This window comes from Anabrus simplex, chromosome 3 (genome assembly GCF_040414725.1).
Source record: "Anabrus simplex isolate iqAnaSimp1 chromosome 3, ASM4041472v1, whole genome shotgun sequence".
Lineage (NCBI taxonomy): Eukaryota > Metazoa > Arthropoda > Insecta > Orthoptera > Tettigoniidae > Anabrus > Anabrus simplex.
Window position 1 is genome coordinate 192,070,716 of NC_090267.1, and position 18,300 is coordinate 192,089,015.

Below are 18,300 nucleotides of genomic sequence, written 5' to 3' on the forward strand. Positions count from 1 at the left end.
CATTATTTGTATTCTTAGTCGTACTGTCACTGATGTTCCTATTTAATTTTTATTAAGTAAGATCTATGAGACAGAAGTTTTCTCATTCCATTTTTAAAATGTTGTCTTTTTATCCAGCGTCCAACAAATGGTCTGTGGCTTCGGAAGAGTCCTGGTGCAGGCGACCTGTGCATCCGTGATGATCGGGCCATACGTAAGATGAAGTCTAATGCAGAAGACGGTACATACACCCGGCTCCCGAGCCATCAGAAGTAACCAATCAAGGTTACAATCCCCGATTCGTCCGGGAATTGATCCCCGGAACATTTAACCATGGAGCCGAACAATGTTTGAGTTAGGGTAGGGGACTCTGACGATGAATACACCCACGGTATCCCCTGCCTGTCATAAGAGGCGACAAAAAGGGGCGACCGAGGGATGATTGTATAAGAACCATGAAACTACTTGTGATTAGTACGGTAAAATCAAGGAAGGCGCGCATATCGATCTACGGGAAGGACAGATAGTACTCTCACACTCAATTGACGAGGAAGGAGCTACCAGGCGGGAGATAACAGCCTGTTTGTCTCATTCTGTCCTGTAAGGCTCGGTTGTTGGTAGAGGTCTGTGCGTGCGGTTGTGAGACTCCTGATTTACTAGATAACTTATGTTCAGTGATTGTTGTTATAAAGTGGACGATTACAATTATCCGTCATGGTTAATCGAGCAACGAGTGTTTATTGTTGAAATAAAGAAATCGTACGACAAGTGTATGCGGAAGTACGATTTCCAGAATGTTCTATACCACCAAAACCCGGGATCTGTTTGAGAATCGGTGAACAGACGGATCCGTCTAAAACAGAAAAGAATATTACAGTGTATTCACTGACGAATGCGGGCCAAACTTCTGGTAGTTGTCATAAAGCGCCCAGACGTTTAACACAAGAGTGTAGAGAGTACTATACATCACAATATAGAGAGTGCTTAAAACTCATTTTTTCCTGCAAGGTTTCCACAGTGCTCAATTTGCAGATCCTGTCTCTTGTATTATATTCTGCTGATAGGTGCTGCAATCCCTGCATTTAAATCCTCTGCTCTTGATTTTGTCGGAAGAAAGCTTGGTTTCACCTCAGTGAGTAAATTAATTCTCGGAACACTCAACACTGAGACAATGAAAATCCCTAAGTGATACGCGAGGTACCTCTTCTTGCACGGAAGTGGGTGTTTTGTGTGAAGTTAGAGGACGAAGAATAACTAAACACAAATTCTTTCATGAAAACTGACCTCTGTATGATACCTGAACACTATTTTGCTTGCCTTCTTTAACATTGACAGAGAAAGAGATACAGCAGGTCTACTTTCAGCAGGACGATGCAACCACCCGCACTGCACGTAATTCTATGGCTGCAATTGAAATGTGTTCGATGACCGCTCATAAGGGAATATGGCCAGCTCGTTCTCCAGATCTCAGTATATCTGACATTTATTTGTAGGAAAATTTGAAACAGTGCGTATATTGGAACAATACGTGTACATCTGTGGCCCTAGGAAACGAAAATATGAGAGCGATGAGTAAAATAATAGAAGGCGAATTAGTCACAGGATTTCCGTCGAAGATATCGGATCTGCATAAACAAAAGAAAGAATGATACACGAGATATTCTTCCTCTTTTAGCAGGCTGAATAGCACAGACACATGGTAAAGCGCTGGCCTTCTGAACTGTAGCTAGTAGGTTCAATTCCGGCTCAGTCTGGTGGTATTTGAAGTCGATCAAATGCGTCAGCCATACATGAATTTTTTTTTACTGGAACGTAAAAGAACTTCTCTGGGCCAAAAGTTCAAGAAATCGGCGTCTCCGAAAACCGTAAAAATATGTTAGGTGGACGTAATTCCAATATAATTATTATTTTTTAGATTGTCGTGCCAAATGAATCGTCTCGTCCCTTTCCATCAATCAGATAACTCTTTCGCAGTCTCCATGTGATGTTATTCTACCATCAAACATTCATTCCATTGACAATCATTGCCTCAATGTCTGAAAATAGGACAATACAATCAAAACCAAAAAGCCGCCTAAGAGCATTTTATCTACGACACAAAGTAAGTGAGGTCATTCGAATGTGTACGTTAATTAGCAATTCGCTCCGTTTCTAGCTGAAGCTAACATGCGTGACCAATACTCATTGAGAAACACAGTACGGCGCGCTCCATTTAACAAAAGCCGACAGGTTCGCCATAGAAGGCTCGAGTATAGGCTACTGTAGGTCGCGACCTGAGAGTAGAAGGACCTATTACGGCACAGGTTAAAACACTTAAATTAAGGTGGGAAGAGAGAAGAGATTTCAAGGTAATGGTGGGTAGAATGGTAGAACCAGACAAACTCCAAATCATTATAAATTATTGTAGCAGCAGTACAGGATTGCTTAATACTAAATTAATTGTAATGAATGATCTATTATTTTTCAGAAAATTCTCCTAGTTCACATGTATTGTATATAATAGGGGTCAGCAGGTCATATGGTACAGCACTGAATTTCTGGGTCCAAATCGGTAGGTTAGGTTCTGGCTCAGTTTGAAAATAACTGATGGTACACGCACGCACATTAATGGTGTCCCGACATAAACAATCAACACTGCCCCACTCCAATACTGAAAAGGAGGGGAGAGAGTAAAGGGATAGTGTTGAAGGCCACTCCAGTACTGAAAAGGAGGGGAATGGAGTGAACAGGTAGTGCTGAATACACAGTGTGTGTATTCCGGCGTTATACTGTAACATTGTGTAATAAGATGGCTCCTATCCTATCACAGGTGAATCGAGGCCGTATTATTGGCATGTGGGAGGCTCACATGGTCCCCCAAGCAATAGCACAAGCAATACCATGCAGTCTTAAGACAGTTTGGAGATGGATGGAAATATGGCAAGAACGAGGTGAAGAAGGATTGGTAGATATAACGCAGCTACAAAATATTCCTAACTAGCATAAAATACTTTTCGGTTAAAAAGATCCTTTACCTCTTAATACTGTAATTAACAGAGTAGGCTACTTTTTAATTCTTTTTATGTTAAAATGCTATTTGTTCGGGGCACAATATATGAACCTGCATGTAATTGGAATTGCGGAAGTGTTGAATGTGAGGAACGTTAAGGACGACACAAACACGCAGTCCCCAGGCCAGGGATATAATCATTTACTATTAAAATCCCCTGACCCTGCCGGGAATCGAACCCGGGGCGGCCGGACGCGTTGCCCCGTACACCGCGGGGCCGGACGAGTAGGTAACCTAATGCTGTACTTCAATACATCCGCCATTCGGTCACAACGAAGTCTTGTAGCGGGCTGTCTGCATGCAGTCCATGCAGCAATGCGTTAAGCGAGAAGGTGAGTCATTGTGCCTTCGACACTACCCCTTCACTCCCTTCCCCCATGTTTTGTACTGGATTGGCCTTCAACACTACCCCTTCTCTCTATCCCCTTCTCTTCAGTACTGGGGTGGGGCAGTGTTGATTGTTTATGTCGGGACACCATTAATGTGCACGTCTGTACTCGAATAGCTTATGCCAGTCTCGTGTTGGTAAATTTACCGATTCATAAAGGAGTACTTGTCTCGGCGATACAGTTCTAAAAGATCAGAGCGAAACAACATTTCGGCCACCTCAGCGTCCCTGAATATCATAAAGGTAGAACGTACAACGAATAACCAGTAAAACGAGGAAAATATAGATGGACCTTAATAGGAAGAAACGTTAATTATTACCACGTCAATGAAACTTCGACATCATCTTATGTTTCCCAGTCTCCAAACATTGTAATCTGGCATATGAATCTCACGTATGTGATTGCCTGTAATCAATCATCTGGTTTAGAATCAAATTCCAAGAAGTTTGTTAGAAATTGTCACTCCATGTGTGTGTGATTCCAGTGAAAGCCTACTTTATCCGATTAATATTCGTTGGGAGTTAATTGCTAAGCAATTCTTAAACTAGTTTTTTATCTCGTTCCTTCCTCTAGCTTTTATTCTTTGTGCCTTTTACGTTTTCATGTGAGGTCTGAAAGCGATACCACTTTCTATATTCATTACTGTACCCGGGGATATACCTCCCCCTTCATCTCCTACCGGGCGATTTAGCCGTGAGGTTAGGGGCGCATCCTGGAAATAGTGAGTTCGAGCCCCACTGTCGGCAGCCCTTAAGATGGTTTTCCGTTGAATTCCATTTTCATCATAGGCAAATCTTGGGGCTGTACCTTAATTAAGGCCATGGACGCTTCCTTCTCACACCCAGCCCTTTCTTATCCTATCGTCGCTATATGACCTATCTGTGTCGGTGCGACGTAAAACGAATTGTATTGTACTGTGCCCTTCATTTCACCGATATACAGAATCCATTCCTTCCTGGGATGATATGCAATACGTTGAGGCTGCCTTTCTGAATACACCTTGTGATGTGCCCAGACCATCTTAGGGCTGGCTGTTCGATATTACTGACTGCCAATCTCATGTTTGACACTTTTCTGATCGCTGCACTTCACACTCTGTCTCTTCTAGATTTTATTCACTATCTTAGCTAAAACTCACAAATATGTCAAACTTAAACCTAGTAATAATTATGTTCCTAGAGGAAAAGGGCAAACACAGCAGTGGTTAATCTGGTTTGCAGAGATAATGAGAAAACTAGAAAGTCCATATTTCTGAAACAGTTTTCGTTGATAACGACTGTACCACATACCAAGGTTTCCTTGACTCACTTCCACCCCATTACTACCTCTTGTTTTTCAATATAAATATTTTCCTTAACTGTAATTAGTAATAACTTTTTAGTGCGGAAGATGACGTTATTTTTAGAAGAGATTTAATTCACAGTTTGCTTCTAAGTGAATATGATAAATTGTACATGAAGCTGTTGGAAATTTCTTAATTCAATTTCATATGGTGGACAGGTGATATGCAGCGTGGAGTGGAAGCCCCACAGTACAGTAGATATTAATTAGCACATGGCACGTCTAGCAGCGCTGATGAACTTGGCACTCTATTAAAGCTCCACGCTCCGCTAGCCCAAGATTGGCAATACTCGAGCTACCGAGATATGACTCTCTACGTGCCCGTCTACGTGGGAATATTAAATAAAGTAGGCGTGAGGGGAATGATATACTCCACAGTCTGCGTGCCTGGTGCGTGCATTCCATCGTACGGTGGTGCGTATTGCGTTATGGCCACTGAACTCGCAGAATTAATACTGGAAACTGAATCTGCTCATATGTAGGCCTAATTGTTATGTAGAACAGGACACGGTTAATAAACTGAAATAAACTTCTTGACATTCGAGGAAATGACCTTGCTTTGTGCGAAGGCCTTGTTGCCCAACCTAGTATTTTCAATAGATTTTTAAGAGTCACTGAATGATTATACTGACTGTTGTACAAAGTACAATGTACATAACGACTGATTAGGAAAGCAGTCACGACAGATAATGCTCGATGACCAAGAGAAAGAAATCTTAACATTGCCAAGGTGAAGTAGGAGAGGAAATACAAAGAAAATTATCTTCGTATAGGGGAGAAGGAGTGGAAATTGAAGACTTGAAATAATGTTCATAACCTCAGCATTAAGTGGAACAGTGTGGTTAGTACTATGCCCTATCACGGTTATTTATTTTATCTGTTTAGAATTTAATTACGTCGCACCGGCATAGGTTTTATGGCGACGAAGAGATAGGAACGGACTAGAAGTTGCTTAAAAGCGACCGTGGCCTTAAGGCGAGTTCTAATGGATAAAATATGAAAACATGTCAATATTCAGATTTTTGTATGATCTGAAAGCTGGCACTTCGTCGTTTAAAATGATATATTGAGTCATAAGGAGCCAGAGTCCTAAATTCATTACAAGAGGCCCCATATAAATTACGAGTCATGAGGAGCCCTAGCTGAATTTTTTATCTTTCAACAGAGACGGCACGTGGAGGACAGGTGGGATGATTCCCATTCTCATGCTACAGAAGTTACGTCACCCACACGAGTAGAATGTGCAGGGATACGAAGAAATGGTAGTGGGTGACTTTAACGGCAGTTCTCACTGCAGCGCGAACTACATGATCGAAACATGGAGATTCGTCCCTGCCATCTCGGTAAAGGGTGCTATGTATCATGGTGTGTTATGTCATCTAGGACGGAAACACCTACCAACCATTCAGCCCTGTGTATCTCAATCACGTGGAGGCAGTTCTTAGCAGATGCAGCTGCACTCAGTTCCTTACAACGTCGCTGGACGGATCAGTGTTCGATAGATCGTCGAATCGCACACAAAATCCAGTGTTTTCATTTCGCCATAAACTCACATTTCAGCATCGATACCAGCTACGCTTTGTGGGACCGTCCAAGAACTAGATGTGAGTTGTCTTCGGTAGATTGTCACCTTTTATTTCACACTGGAACGATGTTGGGAATGGTTTCCATATACCGTAATTTCTGAGATGAGCGCAAACTCCAAGAGATGGTCACATCCGACCTGGACTTCATTGCAGTTCATAAAGTTCAAAATACGTCTTCAGATTTCTAAACAAATGTAGCAAATCATTTTATACAACAATCAGCGTCCATATTCTCCATATAGTATCAACGTCCCTAACATGATAATGACAACGTGGGTGGTTGAATTATTGCCAGTGTTGCTGGCAATCAAGTGAATTTACTACTACTACTACTACTACTACGCATGTCTATCCCTTAGGACAGTTTCCTGACGGAGTCGAAGATAAGGTAAGATGAAATTATATGGCATATTTTATAATAATAATAATAATAATAATAATAATAATAATAATAATAATAATAATAATAATAATATGTTACGGTTATTCCGTTGATCAGAGGGAAAGAAATGGTAGGGCTAGGACACTGGACAAATCCACACCAAGAAAGTTTTAACTTTAGAATGTATTTTCAAAGTTTTCTTTTGTTTTGTTTGATACTCTTTTCAGAATAACAAAAACAAATTGTAAGAAAACTTGAACAGAAAGGATATTTAAAATATCATAAGCTAACAGTGGAGAGAGGAAGCTCCCATTTAACAACAAACGACCAACAGGTCTGCCTAACTCTTTGACAAGTGAGATCCTCTGCTAACACGTTTACCCTTCAGTAAGCTAGAGCTTCCAAAAGCAAATTTACAATAATAAGTAAATTGTACCCTCAGCTGAAAATAATTACATGTCGAAGGGTCTCAAACCCAGAATTACAGATCCAAATGTCAATGGCCAAGCGGTCGAAGAATACACTTTAGGTACATCTAATTACCTTTAAGAGCTCACAAAGTATTATACCATGTTACACTCGCTGCCCTTTCTAAATGGGGGAGCTACACAAAATATACGGATCGAAGGATCCAGAAAAACAGCAGCCGAAACTCATACTAGACGGCCAAGAAACGTGAAAAACATGTTAATCGAAAGGCCGAGAACGAAATGAAGTAGAATTCTCTGAACACCTCAAGTGATCCCGTGACATGACTTGTCATAAAACCGAATGGGCTGAAGGCGCGGTGAACCAGCGGATAAGGCATACTAAGTGGTGACTAACAACCATAAATATGATTAAAATCCGAAACGTAGGACATAAATTTAGATATCAGGAAAGCTTAGTCGCCAGAGAGCAAAGGCGAATAAGGGAAATGAGGGTAAACACACGTACGTTCTTAAATTACATAGTAACCTCAAGGGGGTTTATACTCCATCAGCAGGCAGCCTAGAATCCTACATAATACAACCTAAGAACTAAATTAAAAACTAAAGGTTATCGCAGCGCGTCCTAACGGTTACATGCTAAAGGGGAACACTGTTATTTTACCGCCACCATAGACGAGTTAAGTTCACATTTTAGGTCCATTTACTTTCTTATTGCTTCCCCAGCCTCGTCCGTCATCTCTTTGGGAGGAAGACCTCACTTAAAGTTGCATAGTTCCAGATCCAGATAGATAAATAAGGGTCAAGCTGACAGAATGTAAAGGGACGAGCTGGGTGCTGATTTTTTTTATTTTTTTATTTTATACAAATGAACAGGCGGTAGCGGCAATTTAGAAACAAATGACTCAAGCTAATATGTGCCAAACCCAATTCTCAACTAAGTTGAGCACAAACCACGATCCGAGGTGGCACTCAGAAACAACATTAGTGACATCTTTAAATGAACATTTAATCATGTTATTTGTTTTACGTCCCACTAACTACGGTTTTCGGAGACGCCGAGGTGCCGGAATTTAGTCCCGCAGGAGTTCTTTTACGTGCCAGTAAATCTACCGACACGAGGCTGACGTATTTGAGCACCTTCAAATACCACCGGACTGAGCCAGGATCGAACCTGCCAAGTTGGGGTCAGAAGGCCAGTGCCTTAACCGTCTGAGCCACTCAGCCCGGCAAAATGAACATTTACCGGGAGAGGTGGCCGTATGGTTAGAGCCACGCAGCTGTGATCTTGCATCCGGGCGTTAGTGGGTTCGAACCACACTGTCGGCAGCCCTGCAGATGGTTTACCGTGGTTTCCCATTTTTCACACAATACAAATGCTGAACCTTAATTAAGGCTACGGCCGCTTCCATCCCACTCCTAGATCTTTCCTATCCCATCGTCGCCATAAGACCTACCTGTGTCGGCGCGACGTAAAGCAAGTAGTAATAACAAAGCAAACATTAAAATGAACATTAGAAAATCATTATTTTGATCAGCCCCTCTCCGTAAGGCTTCACTATTTACAGGCGTTAAAAGGGATGCCTCCAACTAGGGAGACACCGTGCTATTGTTATAATATATATATTCGTTTACGGCCATTAGAGACCACGTTAAATAACAATTACATGTTTCTGGAAGCCTTCCTCACAGCCCAGAACTTCAGCATCCTCTCTCTGGCAGCCTGTTTTCTTTCGTCCGTCCACCCACGGTTAAGTTTTGGTTCGTCATGGAATCCCTGAAATCTGTCGATCACTGACCTAAACTTTGTTCGGTTTGAGATGTCTTCCGAATTTAGTCCCACCTGTCTGAGATCCTTTCTCACCTCCCTGAACCATTTGTCCGACACTTTAGGTCTGCTGTCTAGTATTGTGAAAATCCTTTTCGTTAATCTCTTCTCATCCATTCTAAATAAATGCCCATAGAATTTAAGTCTCCGTTTTCTCATGGACTCAGTTAGCCTTTCATTGTCTCGGTAAAGTTCTTCCCTTCCTCGCAGCCTATACTGTCCATCCACAATCTTTGGACCCATTATTTTGCGAAGGATAATAATAATAATAATAATAATAATAATAATAATAATAATAATAATAATAATAATAATAATAATAATAATGACTGGGATGTGTGACTTAGACGGAAGAGTGGGAGCTTTCTGAGCCCAGGTTCGTGAGTTCGATCCCTGCAAAATCCGGTGGTACTAGGCCGTATCTAAAGTTCCCAGACCAGCTGTGTAGCGCGCCGATAAACAGCAGCACAGGGTGGTGATAGCTGCTATAGCGACGTTCAAACTTGATAAGGCGGTGTACCAGAAGACTGTTGTGGGACCATCGGGAATTGTTTTAGTGGTACAGGCCTACATGTGAACACGTCTCTGTGGCAGTCATTTTTAATACATATATTTTTCAATTATTAATCAGCTGAATTCAGAGGCACAGTCGGTTAGTCGTTATAATTGTATTCCCAGGATTGCAGGTTTGATCTCAGCTGATGTTGGTATTAGGAGTATGTGAACACGACAATTTCATGTCATTGATTTCTGGCAGTTTAAAAAACTCCTTCGAGACAAGTTATCGACCACTCTGACCTCTTCTAAATGCACGTAACAATTAAAGGGACTGTGAATAAATACAATTATAATTTATTAATAAAGTTACTAACAACAAGAGTGAACCTTCTTTAGTTCATGAAAACTTGATTCTTTTGTAGCGGTAGAAGAGAAGGTGGATACTGTTGTTGTTGATTTCTGCTGCTGCTTCAGTTGCAATGTTTGTTCAGGCAATGAATTCCTGGCAGGCGGAGTACAGCTCTATGCTTCTGAGGCAGTTAATGATTTACTGTCGTATTGTATGATCACAGGGTCTCCCCGAGGGCGAGCTTTCTATCAGACAACACAATATCGTGTACGTTTTATAAGCTTACCGTCTCTTAGGGGACTTACAACTATCTGTGAGAGCCGTAAGCTACAGCACCGTATCAATGCCATGAATTTTGAGAACCCTAGACAATTGTGCTGCAAGCCTAAGTATTATTTCAACACAAGATATAGTATTTCTTTTCATTGGATCGTCAAACATTAATTCTATCCTCTCTTACTTCATTAGCTGTGTTGTTACTGTAAAATATGTTGAGTAGGTTTGGTAATAAAATTAACATATTAGGAATGCAGATCGTGGAGATTTTAACCGAAGTTCAAGAAGGAAGACATTTTTGTACACATGTGTCTGTGTCAACATTAAAATCCCTTTCTTAAAAATCTGAAATTTCAAAGCGCAAGCCAACGTCCAAAACCACTCTGACTTATTGTCTAATAAAAAATTAGATACTGTGTTTCACTTGGCAGGTTTGATCCTGGCTCAGTCCGGTGGTATTTGAAGGTGATGAAATTCGTCAGCCTTGTGTCAGTAGATTTATTGGCACGTAAAAATTCCCTGCGGGACCAAATTCCACCAAATCAGTGTCTCCGAAAACCGACGACAGTAGTTAGTGAGACCTAAAATCAATAACATTATTAATAAACTGTGTTCCGACAAATTGAAGGAGGCGATGCCAAGAATTTGTAAAGAAACCAATCTATGTAATTAAATTTTCCTCAGACGATTTCAGTAAGACTATTAACTGATATGACTTAATGTTAGAACTACTGAAGGCATGCTGTTTCTGGTCCTTTATAGGCCCTATGTGCTTTCAGTAAAAGCAACAATCTCTTCTATTTCTCTCTTTCTTTGTTTTTCCCACAAGGTAGTGGACTCGCGGGAGTGATCTGCGTCACACACATATGTATTTGTCTCTGTTTCGCGACTGGGTGCCCTTCCTGACGCCAATTCAGTGTGGAAGGATGTATTCATTATTACGTGATTATATGATGGTTGATAGTGTGTTGTATTGTGTGAATGAGAATAGGTGTGTGATAGGATAAACACAAATACCGAATTCACGATCAAGGGGATTTATCTCGACATGGTTAAAATGCCCTAGCCGGCCGGTAATCGAGCCCATGACCCTTTGATGAAGGCCTCGACTCCGACCATTCAGCCAAGAACAGGGACGTCAGTGAAAGCACCAATGTGACTAGTATCATAATGTAATTCAGTCTATGAACATCCATCTTTTCAGTAACCAGAAATACTGGCACTTTCGATCTCTCAAAGACATCTAGGAAGCCGTATACCTAGAGGAACGGCAACGAAATTGACATCATGTCAGGATATCTACCCAGCGGTTTTCACCACCAAGCTTGCCTCAGACGGTATGACCTGAAGCTATCTGATCATCATGCACTGAGGCAGCAAAACAGCATGGAAGGGATGGCATTGCGACAGTTGAACGTGTTGTTTATTGTATGTTAACTTGTAAGAGTTTGCCTGTTAAAGTATTCAATATTATATCATGGAAAGCTCTTCAGGCAATCTAGTAATCCAACTGTGGAACCAATTTTTATTCTGAAGTAGAAGAATTCATATCGTCTGTTGTATTTAGAAATTCATTGCTTAATTTTCAAGTCATTTATTATTACCTCTTTCCATGTATCAAGTTTTCTAATTAATTAGAACACTGCCGGATTTAGACGTGTACTATGCCCAGTGAACGTTATAAAACCATTGACGTTTTCAAAACAAAATACTTTTCATGTAACTTGGAAGACGACGGTGTTCAATATCTCATTGTAAAGAGGGAGGAACAAGAGTTTGACCTCGGTGTAATGTCATCGGGAGGTGCAACCGTGCCACAGTCTTGAGGTACTGAAATCGCAGTGCCATACGGCTGAAAATTCCTGGAGCTCTGGATTACGACGTCGTTACTTGTCGTACAAGATGTCATTTGACTCTTCTGGAAAGTTTATGTACATGCATGGTAACAGAATCAAGCACTTAATATTAGAAGAGAATTTCGGTGCAAAGAAGTGCGAAAAATATCCCACTTTCTTAGAGTGTCACGGCAAATGAAAAATGGCTTCAGAACTATTGAACTATTCGAGAGAATAGAGCGGCTTGTGAGAATTCCAAAATGTCCAAAATCATCATTGTTGAGAGACAAATTGTTTATTGGGAGCGTTCCACATTTAAGGCGGCAGGTCACGAGCCGAGTCCCGCACAGCTGTAGCACCACTCAAGCATATCTACCACTCACATTGGGAAAATAGTTTGGAACACGGGGTCTTAAAGATGTGGCAATTTCTTTATAATCTACTGTGTATATATAAATGTCATTGTATGTATGTATGTATGTATGTATGTATGTATGTATGTATAGTAATTTAGGGATATCTCGACACGCTAAGCAAAAACCTGTAATTTTGATCATGCTTTATTTGTAAAATATTTCAATTATTTCCCTGGTGATTTTGTACACATTTAGTTAATGTTTTCTATTATTTATGGAAAAAATAAACATTTCATAACATGTTAAATTATCAAATAAATAAAGGATGCAATAATGTCCACTTCTCCCGCACTTAGGGAGAACCTGACACTAGGTAGGACCTCCGAATAGTTACGCAACTATTGTACACAATGGGTACATATTAACTGCTCATCGTTTCCATTTTCCACACACATCTCGTAGAACCATTTCCTGTATTCCCCACTACATTGGATCCATGCCTCATTACGGTTGTCGTCACATACCGCGCAGTAATTCTCAGAGCAAAGAAGACTGCTTGAGAAACTAGCTCCCCCGTTACGCACGCCGAGTTCTCGTTGTTGTCCTTCGATTTGAAGGATTCTTTTCATTTTCGCGTTTCCTATTTTTTAAATCTTCCCGATAATCCTGTGAAGTCACCGTGGTGGATGGGGGGCGGGGGGGGGGGAAGCAACGCATCCCTATTCATACAGCTTATGCCTTATCAATCACATCCGGATCTTTGCAGTGCGTTGAGTGTCCGTCGATTATGAACTGAATCCTGCCCTGAGGTTTGTAACGGTTTAGGTGATCAAGGAATAATGATTCGGACATTTTAACATCTGATCCACTGGGCATTCCTTTTGAGTGTATCTTTGCCTTACCCCTTTCATTATAACAAAGGGTGGGATAGCATATTCAATAGCATTACCACACACCATTACTGTTACCGTAGATCCCTTTTCTGCCGTGGTGCTGTGAAACACGTTTTTCTTTCCTTTTTTCACTAATAATCTTCCCTGCCTTAAATATGAGCTGAACACCAGCTTAATTGACATTCAAAATATTACCAGGCTCTTGAAAAACCCAGTGATATCCAACCATTGCATTTTGGTTTTTAAATATGCTTCTTAACACCATTCCTCAGAGTGGAACTAAAAGGCAGTTCCTTTAGAAACGAGATGAAAAAGATGGTTGACTAACTGGTCCTCCATAGCTTTGTCAACTGTTGCTCCTTTTTCCAGTTTTCTATTGGTAGATATACCAGGTAGTATTCTGGATCTGAGTGTATTCCTTGGAATACTGAAATACTTCGCAGCTGTTGCTAAAGTAGTTCCATTTTCTTTCACGTCCTTAATAGCAGCAGCCATACCTTCTGCATTCCATCGTCCAAGCAGACCTTTGTACATATATTTCCGTGGCATCCTCCACCTATAACCATTTGGATGCAAAACTATTAATGCGAAATTTCTACATTATCATCAGTCTCCAACCTTCGTAATTTGAGTTTAATTTAACACTACAAACATTACTATAAAAATATCGCATTACAAAAATATTATACATATCCTAATACACTACATTGTCATAATTTATTACTCCTACTAAACTGTAGAATTAACGCACCATTAAACCATATCCCCAAAAATGTATCCCGGTTTAGAGATTCAGGGAGATCTCGACAGTGTCGAGATCTCCCAGCTTGTCGTGTCTAGATCTCCCCGAGATTCATTGGCAGGCAAGAGTTGGCAACACTTATCAAGCTGAAGGTTTGGCGATTTGGAAATGACATCACCGCTTCTCCGAAACTTTCTTAGTGCGCCTAACCTAAAACATTATCTTAAAAGTATCGCATATCTACCTATTTCGTTACACAACCTACTCATCATATTATAGCAAGTTACTTTTAAATCATATATCACTTACTTACTCACATTCAATTGTTAATATGCCTTGTATTTATAGTGATAATCTTCAGCTAACAGGGTGACCATGAGCACAAAACCATACGGCTCCAGTAAATGTAGTTGCAAATTTGACCTGTGCAGTACTGTGGTTACCAGAGGTGCTAAGCTTAAAAGTGTCGAGTTCTCCCTCATGTCGGGATCACCCTAAGTTACCTTATGTATGTATGTATGTATTACATTTCCTCCTAAACCACTGGAGCGATTTACACCAAACTTGGTACACTTACGACTTAGTATCAGAAGACAAACCGCGTGGGGGTAAGACACCCCAAGTACCCTCAGAGGCGGGGGGCGAGGGGGGTCATATATAAAAATATACGAAAATAGTGTCGAATCCATCGTTTTCGGATTCGCTGAGATGAATAGTGATACTCTGGAAATTTTCCCAGTCCAAATTCAGCCCCCTTTTGGGTGGGGGGCCCAGGGGGAAGTGATATATCAAAGTAATAGGAAATAGTATCGACCATCCTTTTCAGGGTCGCTGGGATGAATAGTGACACTCCGGATTACTTTTGACAAAATGTGTGGGGGGACACCCCATGCACTAATATGGGCGGGGGGGGCGAGGGGGTAACACATAAAATATATGAAAATGGTATCGAATCCATCGTTTTCGGATTCCCTGCGATGAATAGTGATACACCCGAATTTTTCCAAGTCCAAATTTAGCCCCCTTTTGGGTGGGGGCGAGGGGGAGTGATATATCAAAGTAATAGGAAATAGTGTCGAATCCATCCTTTTCGGGGTCGCTGGGATAAATAGTGACACTCCGGATTTCTTTTGACAAACTGCGTGGGGGTAAGGCCCCATGCACCCATATAGACGGGGGGGCAAGGGGGTCACATATAACATATACGAAAATAGTGTTGAATCTATCGTTTTCGGGTTCGCTGAGATGAAAGGTGATACTCCGGAATTTTCCAAGTCCAAATTCAGCTCCGATTGGGTGGGGGGCCAGAGGGTCACATATAAAACATAGGAAAATAGTGTTGAATCGTTTTCGGGTTCGCTGAGATGAAAGGTGATACTCCGGAATTCTCCAAGTCCAAATTCAGCCCCCTTTTGGGTGGGGGGCGAGGAGGGTCACATATAAACGTATACGCAAATAGTGTCGAATCCACCGTTTTCGGATTCGCTGAGATGAATAGTGATACTCCGGAATTTTTCCAAGTCCAAATTCAGCCCCCTTTAGGGTGAGGGGCGAGGGGAGGGTGATATAAGAAAATTATCGAAAACAGTGTCGAATCCATCCTTTACGGGGTTGCTGGGATGAATAGTGACACTTCGGATTTCTTTTGACAAACCGCGTGGGGATAAGACACCCCATGTACTCATAGGGGCGGGGGGCGCAAGGGGGTGACATAAAATATTCTAAAATAGTGTCGTATCCATTCTTTTTATGGTCACTGATGATATTCCAGAGTTTTTCAAAGTTCGAGTTCTCCCCCTTTTTGAGGCGTGGGTAGAGGGGGAAGTGATTTATCAAAATAATCTAACATGGTGTCGAATCCATCGTTTTGGGGTCGCTGAGATGAATATTGACAATCCGGATTTCTTTTGACAAACTGCGTGGGGGTAAGACACCCCACGTACCCACTGAGGCGGGGGGGGGGCGAGGGGGTGGCATAAGAAATATTCGAAAAAAAGTGTCGAATCCATATTTTTCGTGGTCGCTGGGATGAATAGTGACATTGTGGATTTTTTTAAAGTTCAGCCCCCTTTGGGGTGGGGTCGAGAGGGAATGATATAAATTTTTTTATCGAAAACAGTGTCGAATCCATTCTTTTTGGGGTCGCTGAGATGAATAGTGACACTCCGGATTTTTTGACAAACCGCGTTTGGGGTAAGACACCCGAAGTACCCTTAGAGGCGGGGGGAGGCGAGGGGGTGACATTTAAAAATATTCGAAAATAGTGTCGAATCCATACTTTTCGGGGTCGCTGAGATGAATACTGACAATCCGGAATTTTTTAAAGTCCACATTCAGTCTCCTTTGGGGTGGGGGCGAAGGGGAGTGAGATATAAAAATAATCGAAAATAGTGTCGAATCCATCCTTTTAGGGGTCGCTGAGATGAATAGTGATATTTCGGATTTCTTTTGATAAACCGCGTGGGGTAAGACACCCCATGTACCCATAAGGGCGGCGGGGACACAAGGGGGGTGACATATAAAATATTCGAAAGTAGTGTCGAATTCATACTTTCTATGGTCGCTGAGATGAATGGTGACATTCCGGAAATTTTTAAAGTCCTAGTTCTGCCTCCTTTAGGGTGGGGAGCGAGGGGGAGTGATATATCAAAATAATCGAAAACAGTGTCGAATCCATAATTTTCTGGGTCGCTAAGATTATTATTATTTTTTATTCTTTTGGAATGAATCAAGTACTTCCCAGTCAATTCTAGATTCCACAATAACAAGGTTTTCCTCGAATATTAAATAATCTAGAACTTGAAATCAGATACATCTAAATAACTCTAAAACTACATAATAGGTCGTAATATCAACATCTCAAAACTAAATCAATAAGCATCCACTTCACACTTAACTAACTGGTGATAAAATTACTAAATGTAAACATTCAAAAGTTACCCGGACAACGTCGGGTACTACAGCTAGTTAGAAAATAAAATAACTAAAATTATAACACAATCACATACCAACTAGGTATTTTATTTCGATAGCAGCTATCACTTGGTACGTAATTTGCGTCAAAATTTACGGCAGTGGCCCTGGCCTAGCCCCATTCGAATCATGGTTGAACATCACACAAACGCATCGAAGGGGAAAACCTCCATCAGTACTGCCAACGTTGAAATTCGAAACCACGATTTCCCAAACGGAAGCTCCCAGCTACGCGATCACACCCGCGTAGTGGACTCATTCATTACACCACGTATTCGTATTCTGTAATCATACGCTCTTTTAATTAAATACTCTCTCTATTATTGTCACCTCCGCGGTCTATGGGTAGTAAGCCCGTCTCTTACCCGGAGGCCCCGGGTTCGATTCTTGGCCATGTCAGGGGTCTTTACTTAGATCTCATAGCACTTTGAGGTCTACTTAGAAGCTATCTGGCAGTGAGGGAGCAGTTCCGCTACAGAAAGCCAAGCATGACGGACGAGATTATTCGTCGCGCTGACCACATGCCACCTCATAATCTTTAGGGCTTTGGGCTGAACAGCGGTTGAGTGGCAGGGCATGATCCATTAAGGCTACTACGCTATGATTTCTGCTATTTAGTTTTTTGTTGTTTAAAGGAGCCTAACATCGAGGTCATCGGCCCCTAATGGTACGAAATGAAACGACAAACTAAAAGTTCAAAATCATCTACTGACCAAAATAAAAAATGTCATGAAGAATGTTTGATTGATTGAATGAATGAATGAATGAATGAATGAATCAACCTGAATGAATGAATCAACATGAATTTAAAACAATCAGTGGATCCGACTCAAGAAACTATCATAGTTAATAGTATTACTGACCAAGGGACCACTTCCAATGCACAATCCTGAATCGAGGATGCTTGGTGTCTAAATGGTTCCAAAATACAGGTCAAAGGCCCCTCAGAATGATACTTATCGCTAGTAATGTAGAACCATGGTATCTGTCCTGTTGCGGTACTAACCAAAAGTAGCACAGACTTGCGGTATTCCACACATTATTGTACTACTCAGAGGTTATGAAATTCGACGTATAATACAGACCTATGTTTTTCTCACTTTGCGGCGCCATTTACAGGCAACGCAAACCTATGGTGTTCATCACATAAGAGTACTAACCACAGGGACCTTCCGCTATCCCGTGGTGTTCCTCATATAGTGGGTACTAATCACAGGCAAAGCAGAACCATGGTAGTTATCATCCCATGGTCCGGCTCATATGGTGGTACTAATCACAGGTACTGCAAAAGCCGACCGCACGGTGCTCCTGTGTGCTACTAATCATAAACCTATTTCGTACCTAATCAAGTAAAGTAAAGTACAAGTACAAGTAAAGGTGACCCTTGGTGTTCTCC